Raw genomic sequence first — 8,512 nt, 5'->3', positions numbered from 1 at the left:
AAAAGATGCTCCTCATTTTCTGTGAGGCATAAATGATCATTTTAGGACAAAGGAGCACAGAAAACGTAGCAGAGTTCATTAAAATGTACCGTGGTGTTGTCTAGGCCAGTACCAGCATCATTTAACAACATCTGTGCTCTAAAATAAATTAAGTATTATGTTTGATAAGTATTTTGGAAAACAGATAAATGAATTTGGCTACGACAGGTAACACTTTCTCCTAAAGAGACCCATTTATCCCACTCCAGAGTTGAGCAGATAATACAGATCTCTCTGATAATCAGCGTTAAAGTGTGTTTGGTAGGGTGCTATTAAATAATGAGGAATGGCTGAGGTTGCTGGCTGTAATCACTGCAGGAAATGTTCCCCCTCCCCTCTGGAATTAATGATACTGTTGAAAATGTTTTTATGTCCAAACTGCATCATTTTGGAGAGCAATTAGCAGGAGATGAGCTGGAGGCTGCAGCAGTAATGTGCTGTCTTGAGTGTCACTCATCTGTGCCATTACGCATGTCCCCCCCGCGCATGGCCAGCACAGGAGCACAAACACACCTGCATCATTAGCCCTAAAAGTGACATTACTCATCACAAGGAACATGGAGACAAAGTGACTGGGCACAGCCAGGCTTTGTGCTTTCTGCCTTTCAGCTACCTGCAGGGCCAGGAGCACCGAGGACTCACTCCTGCAAAGCACCTTTGTGCCAGCGTGTTTTTCCCACCCGGAGCATGTGTGATACTCCTGGTGAAACGAAGCACTGGCTCTTTACCCAGCGTGCTGCTGGCAGGCAGCATCCCCAGCAACTCACCCACAGGGGCATCTTTTGCTTCTCAGATGGTATTTACAGTAGTGGGTGTGTGAAGAGGGAAACCATTGAAGGTTTCGTGTCCTTTCACAGTGCAGCAGAACTTCCATCAGCAGTGGAAGCTGCACCAGTCAGATGACACACTCCCACTAGTGCTCCATCTCAAACTAGGTCCAGGAAGTTTATCTGCAACAAACCAACATACAGCTCAGGGGTCCCTGACATAAGAAGGATGTGGAGCTGTTGGAGTGGGTACAGAGGAGGCCACGGAGATGCTGCGAGGGCTGGAGCAGCTCTGCTCTGGAGCCAGGCTGAGAGAGCTGGGCTGATTCAGCCTGGAGAAGAGAAGGCTCCTTGAGGGGAGACCTGAGAGCAGCTCCAGTGCCTAAAGGGGCTGCAGGAAACCTGGAGAGGGGCTTTGGACAAGGGCCTGTAGGGACAGGCCAAGGGGAATGGCTTGAACCTGCCCGAGGGGAGACTGAGATGAGCTCTTAGGCAGAAGCTCTTCCCTGTGAGGGTGCTGAGGCGCTGGCACAGGGTGCCCAAGAAGCTGTGGCTGCCCCATCCCTGGCAGTGCTCAAGGCCAGGTTGGACACAGGGGCTTGGAGCAAGCTGCTGTAGTGGAAGGGGTCCCTGCCCGTGGCAGGGGTTGGAGCTGGAGGAGCTTTAAGGCCCCTTCCAACCCAAACTTCTTTGGGATTCCATGATCCTATGGAATTCCTGCTTTCTTGATGTGTGCGTTCTCAGCCAGCAGAACAAAGAATTGTTAAAAAGCCAATATTCCAACTATTCACCAAAGCCTGTTTTCAACCCATCATCACTTTGAAAACTCATCCTGCAGTTGTATGTGAGTCATGGGCTTAGATTAATTTATTTTGCTGTGCAAAGAGGTTTTTATAGTACTCTTCCAATGCATTGAATCATTCTTTGCTGATGACTTAAGGATGCTGGTTTATTTCTCTAGTGGTTGCAAATGGAAGCTGGATTGTAGCACTGAGTGTGACCCCAAAACATAAAGGAACATAATCATATATAATTAACTAGGCTGCAGTGTGTATGCTAAATACCTTGGTTGGTCCTTAGTTCTGTGTGTTGCCAGACAGGAAATGTTTCCTTTCCAAGATAAAGGGTTAATTTTGATGCTCAGGATAGTAAATTTCCACATTTACTCCCTAAATATCACCTAATAACATAAGAAGGAAAAGGCACTTTTCAAGTCATTTAGCCAGTAATAAATATACTTTGGAATAGTTGATAACTCTGCAGACGAGCACAACAAATCCATTTTGCTTAGAAGAGCAACAGATCAAATATTTATAGTTTGGCACTAAAATATTGTGCAAGTGTAGAGCTAAAGGTTATGCCTTGGATTAATTTCATATGCACAGCTTGATGTGGATGCGGTTTGTTTGCAGCAGGATGCTTCGTGTGTAACAGGGAGATTTGCTTCTATTTGTCAAAGTTTCTGTTAAAAGTGATAATTTCTTCTTTAAATAAGCCTCAAGCAGCCTCTTACTAGCAGTGACATCACCCAGGTACCTCTTTTTGAGGGCAGGTTCCAATTCACAGCCTTGACCATGTGTAGGTTGGTGATACAAGCTTTTCTGAAAAGTAATGATTCCTTAAGAGAGGGGGAGGATGACCAGGGTGGAGCAGGATCCTCACACTCTGAAGAGTTGTATTTTAAGGCACTCATAAGCATTAGCCTAGAGATAGAGTTTTCTTTAGTAACGGCTTGTTGGAGGGTGAGAGCAGAGTAAGTGCAGCTAGCAGAAAATATAGTACCTAGATGGGAATTCAGAGCAACAGCACGGGAAAGGAACAGCATTAGGCTTTCAAGGTGAAACAAGGGTGTAAATTTCCAGAACCAGATGGATGAGGACCTCAGGAGAGCTCAATGAGCCAATGTCAGTGGGCAGCAGCCACACAGCTCCAGCTCCCTCCCTGCTCCTGCCCCAAGCGTGCTTTTCAAGTGACAAGATACATTTTCATCCCCATTTCAGCATTGCTAAAGTTTGGGAAGCTGGAGAGGTGAGATGGTAACTTTGGGAGTGCAGCTCAGAGCTTCTGCCCAGCCACTCTGCTCTGAGTAATTGGATGCTTTTTGTCTGCTGCTGGTTTTTAGTGAGGTTTTATCAATCTCACACCTACAGGGACACCATGAGCAGTGAGAACTACATGTAGGACTTGGGCTTCTTGTAGATTTAGGCTTCTTGCAACACATTTGTAGCATATTTAAATCTAGTCGTAAAGCTGGTCCAGGAATAAGACTGCTAACACGCCTCCCTTTTGATATCTCCAAGGGGTTTACAAATATAGCTCTTAATCTGGCAAAGTGTTCATGCCAAGCAAAACATACTCCACCTGTGCAGCTTTGCTTGAAGACAGATTTTGTTCTCATCTCCATGCCTTAGAGCCCTCTACCCCAGTTACCTTACACATGTATAATTGTGTGTACTATATACCCTCACCTAATTACATCTCAAGAAAATAGAAAAGCACTTGGGGGCTATGTGAGATTGGGATAAGAGATCTCAGAGCTGTCAAAGACAAGATGCATCTCACAACTCTTCCTCCTTACAGTAAACACGCTTCAGATGGGAGCCAAATATACCCTGCACTTCATACAGCTGGGGATTAGCTCGCTTTCTATTGTAAATTACTTCTAGGAGAAAGACTGAATCATGGACTGGGAGGGGGCTGAGACATCTGCTTGCACTGGAGACACATCTGATGGCATCTTCTCTCCCTGCTCCTTCACCTGCATTTCACATTCTCCTCTTTGCTTTTCTAAGGCAACGCTGTCACACCACATCATCAGGATTTTTTCATCATGAGTCTTTGGTGGAGTTATGTCATGTCCAAATCACTCTGTGATGACATTGCTTCAGCTTTTGAGGTATTTAGAGACTCTCAATACTCCGCCAACCTGTTGGAGGCAGAATAGGCAGAACACAGGTCTGGACGGATGGGCAATGCAATGGTTCCTGACAGTTCATCCTTTCTCCCAGGTAACCCCATCAGAGTCAGGTTGTCAAGTTGATGAGTCATGTAAGAAGTGAAGGATTGTGCCTGTAGCTCCTGAGGTGATGGATAGCTTCATTAAGCTTGGGTAGGTGAGGACCCATGTGGAGTGTGGTGAGCGGGGCAGAGAACCTGGGCTGGTACCTTGGGTCAGTTTTGGACTCCAGTCAATGATTCAGTTATTCCCTCTCTGTACTCTGGTTTTAAGCAGAAATAATTCCACTGACTCAGCTGGGTGCAGTGGGCTTTCATTATGGGCTGTAAAGGCCTTTGAGATCCTAAATGATCGATGCCTTGAGAGTGTGTGTGATTAGTAACCCGGATGCATGTTGGGAGCTCAGGATTCGGGTGAACAAACAAGTTCCTTTGACTGCATGAAACTGTGCAAAAGTATCCTAAGTCTGGGGTGGGTTTTTAACTTAGCTCTAATGGATCCATTGTTTCAAGTAAAGGTTTCTACTGCTCTTGTTATATCATGTGTGACATTTACAGTGCTCTTTGTTCCATTAGCAGAGTAATTTGAGATAGTTTATTATCCTTTGGAGACTTCTCTGCGTGCTGTTTAACTTCCATGTGACTGGACCCTGGAAAGAAATCTCTTAAAATAGTACAAGAGTCTAAAAATAGTGAGGAATTGTTCATTTCTTAGGAATAGAAGAATTAATTTAGTGCACTTTAATAAGCTCTGCAGCGTTAGGAGACACCACTTCTTGTTTCCTCTTGCTCTTCACAGCCACCAAAGTATGCAGCAGCTTTCTCAAGAAGTCAAGGTGTGTCTTTCCTCCCAGTTGGAAATCGTAATTTGTTTGTATCAGTTCCCTTATTTCAAAGGAACAAAGAAACAGCATTTAATCAGCATGTTCTGAATCACTGGTGAAAGGAATCACTCCGTAATCTCAATTTGTTACATGAGGACACACTCTAGATGCAAGAAAATGGCAAAGGCTGTTATTCCTGGGACGATGTGCCTGGGGTGCTGTCACTGTGGTCCCCAAGGGACTGAGACTGGTTGGATCCCGCTCCTGGAGTGGCTCATCCCCTCTCCCTGGCAAAGCACGCTCACTCTGATTCACCAGCAAGCTCAGGGGTGTGCTGGGTGCTGGGAAGAGTCAGGCTTTGCTCAGCCACATCTGTGGGAACAGGGGTTTCTTCTTGCCATTAAGACTTCACTCCCTCCTGTCAAGTAATGCAGGAGGCTGGGATGTGAGGCTGGGAAAGTCGGTGAAGGGTGAACGGCAGAAACTCGGCATGCAGGGATGCAGACAGCTGACCTCCTCTGCAGCTGGGTGGGTATTTATCACACCCACCGCTTCAGATCTGATCTGCAGTTCCAAGTTGTGCAGAGGCTGAGCTTTGCACCTTATCTGAAACAACTGCCTGCAGCAGCTTTAGGCTTTGCTCTGGCTCAGGATGATTGAGCTGAGCTCTTAGGCAGAAGCTCTTCCCTGTGAGGGTGCTGAGGTGCTGCCACAGGGTGCCCAGAGAAGCTGTGGCTGCCCCATCCCTGGCAATATTCAAGGCTGGGTTGGACCCAGGGGCTTGGAGCAAGCTGCTCCAGTGGAAGGTGTCCCTGCCCGTGGCAGGGGTTGGAGCTGGATGAGCTTTAAGGTCCCTTCCAACCCAAACCAGTCTGGGATTCTATGAGTGTGGCATTGCCTGGCAGGGTATGAGCAACAAAACTCATCCCTGCTGCAAACCCTAACTTCAGCTCCTCGGCCAGTTTTGTGCCTCCAGCTGATTTCATGGAGATGAAGCCTCTTCTGGCTGGTTTGTCCCTGTCTCTCTGAGACAAACCTGCATCTTGCATGGGGAGGCAAAGCCAGACAGAGTCCCCAGGTGAAGAACCTTGGTACAGGAGGCTCCGTTATTTGCCAGCCCTGCCGTTCCCTTGTGTGGTCTTTGCCACCTCGCTTGAATGCTCTAAGCCTCCATTTCCCAACCTGAAAAACAGGATGATCCCAATTACCAGACGTGTGTGACTTTGCAGAGGGCAGGCTCTGTGCCAGAGTGCAGGAGGCTCCTCACTCAAAATGATGTTGCCTCCATCCCCTCATCATACTCCCACAGGGAGATGCAGTAGAGCCCAAATAGCCCAGAAGTGTTCTGTAGAGCAGTGTTAGTGCCCAGGCCTGCAGAGCCCCCAGCACAGGGCTGGCCCCTGCAATTGCTTTGTTTTCATGCTGGGCTGAGTCTCAAACCTTCCAATAAACACCAGAGTCATTATCATCAAAATGTGGGAAATGCTGTCATTAAACCAGCCCGCTTTAGTTTTCAAGTGCCTCTTTCTGGGACATCAAATTCATTTAGATCATTCTCAAAAGCCACAAATCCTGAATGGGTGCAGTAATGTGTGTGGTGGGAGGCGAGAGCACTCCAGGCATTAAATCGGGTGAGAGGGCTCTAAGAGAGCCAGGCTGGGATTAGTGCAGGGATTTAAGACGTGATGCCTCCAGCTTGTTCTTCTCACCCCCAGCCATGGGGTCTCTGGCAGTTTTTCAGACTGAAAGCCTGGTTCATGCTCTGGTATCTGTGCTTAGAGCTGTGGTGAGGAAAAGGGACGTTCCTCTCAGAGAGCCCAAGCAGCAGATTCTGCCCCTTAGAAAAAGATTTTTGTTCCAGAATAAAAGAAAACCTTAACTCCTTTCAGCCCTATGGTACCATCCCACTCCCCTTCACTTTGACATACATAGAATAACATCATTAAGGATTCATCCGAGCACTGGGGCAGCTGAGCAAAGTCTCAGCTCGGTGTCCGTGTAGTTGGTAAATGTGATGCTGGAGCTAATGGTTGTGTTTATTAAAGTGAAAACATGAAAGTGGGGCTTTCAAAAGGGCTTGAGATCAGCTGGACCCTTCTTGGGTGACCCCAAGCACCTGCAGCTTAGAGGAGTGATACAAAAGGCTGAAATCTCAATCTCATGGGAGTCTGTGGAAGACTTCCGTGGGAGCCAGGATCTATTCAAAAGCTTTTTATCTACTAAGAAGAACCAGGATTTTGCTCCTCCGGGGGAGATCCTGGCACAGAGACCACCTCAGAGCAGCACAGTGCTGTGTGTCTGCTGATGTGCTGTGATGTTTGTAGGAGCATCAGCTCCTGTGATGGGAATAGGAATCCTAAAATCATATTTTAGTTCCTTAGAACATAAATAGAAGACAAATTGCTTGTCAGCTGCTTCATTTGGGAGGTATTTAAAAGTACTTGGGAGAGGAAACGTGCTCCCTGCTACAGATCCGGAGCTTTGCTCTATCAGCCTGAAGGATCTCCCAGAGCCTTGCAGACACAACAGGCTGTAGGCAGGAATCATTCACTGGGTGGAAAGAGTTCAGTTCAGTTCCCGGAGACTTTATCAGCATGACAAGTTATTCAACTTATGCCAAAAATACACGTAAAAGACACTTCAGGCAGATCTCTAGGAATGAGCAAATCTTCCACTCCCGGGTGGGAAGGTTGAGCCCACGTTGGTGCAGTGAAATGTCAGCTCCTAAATCTGCTGTTTGCTCAGGGATGGGGCAGAGGCAGGAAGGAGCCTCTGCTGCCTTGTGCACACTGAGAATCAGGTCGTTCAGAATTGATCCATCTCTTGGGAGGAGAAGGAATTATAATGGTTTTTATCGAGTGACCCAAACCTGGCAGAGTGTGTCCCATTGTGATCAGGGTTGGGTGGGCAGGGAGGGATGTGATGCTGTCAGCGTGCTGTACTGAAGCCATTCATTAATGGCTCTATCGAACAGGAGAGTGGTGAGGCTGTTGGCATGTCCAGAGCACTCAAAGGGTGACATGAATAGGCCACCCATCAGTGATATGCTCGATGGGAGATGGGAACCTGACTTCATCCTTACTGTAAGCCTGGGTGCTTCCAAGAAGCTGGGCCACAGGTGAGTTGGATTCTGTCGATCTGGTTCATTAATAGAAATGAGCCATACTCTGCACTCACTTCCAGTACTCCACTCGGGAAAAAGCTGGGAACCCCTTCCTGCCAACTGGGAATTTCACATGCTACTGGCCTTCCTAGAAGAGGAAAACTGTGAGGCTCTGCACTGACCATCTTTCACCTCCTCATGTCTTATTGCTGCTCTGCACTTGCCTTTTCCTCTTTCTCCCCACAGCCCCTAGCCCTGCTCTCCCTGCCCCTGCCTGGCCAAGGAGCTGGTTCCTGTCGGAGGAGATTGTTGTTTGGCCAAGGTGATGAGAACCTGCTCTTGCACACCGAGGGGTTCCCAGCGTGGGTCTGTCTCCTGCTTGAACACCCAAACACGTCCCAGACCTCAGCAGAGGGTCACAAAGCACCAACCTGTGAAAGCTGGGCTGGTAGAGAAAGCATCGCTGCGTGGAGAAGATGGGGGCTGGCTGGATGCTGGAAAGACATGGGAGCTCGATGGTGGGAAGCAGGTTAAGATAACACCAACAGGGAGAAATGCACTCAGAAGTGGCTGGGAATACCAGGTCCTGACATTTCTCTGGCTATTGAAGGCTTCAGTGAAAGGAAGACAGATTGGCCAATGTCCCATGGGAATCAGGGATTCATCTCTGGTAATCTTTTTTTCCTAAAGAAGACCTGGAAGAGCAGGAGCAACTCGCTGAAGTAGCTGTTCGGGTGGAAGTCAGGCAGTGGCCACTTCAAACTGCGATGGAGAAGTGACCAGGAGTGAGCAGTGATCCCAGCGACAGCGGGGGTCTGAGCTGT

General features: G+C 47.8%; 1 protein-coding gene across 1 annotated transcript in view; it reads left to right on the top strand.

The window, feature by feature from the left end:
* Nucleotides 1–8,316: 8,316 nt before the first annotated feature.
* TSC2 (TSC complex subunit 2) overlaps nucleotides 8,317–8,512 on the top strand; it is an 81,467-nt gene continuing 81,271 nt past the window's right edge. Inside the window, exon 1 of the mRNA XM_062614802.1 lies at nucleotides 8,317–8,320. The gene's annotated coding sequence lies outside the window, so the exon portion shown is untranslated. The remainder of the gene's footprint in view (nucleotides 8,321–8,512) is intronic.

Source organism: Pezoporus occidentalis, unplaced genomic scaffold (genome assembly GCF_034315485.1).
Source record: "Pezoporus occidentalis ecotype Australia unplaced genomic scaffold, CSIRO_AGI_Poc_V1 ctg178, whole genome shotgun sequence".
Lineage (NCBI taxonomy): Eukaryota > Metazoa > Chordata > Aves > Psittaciformes > Psittacidae > Pezoporus > Pezoporus occidentalis.
This window is presented reverse-complemented; position numbering and strand designations above follow the sequence as displayed.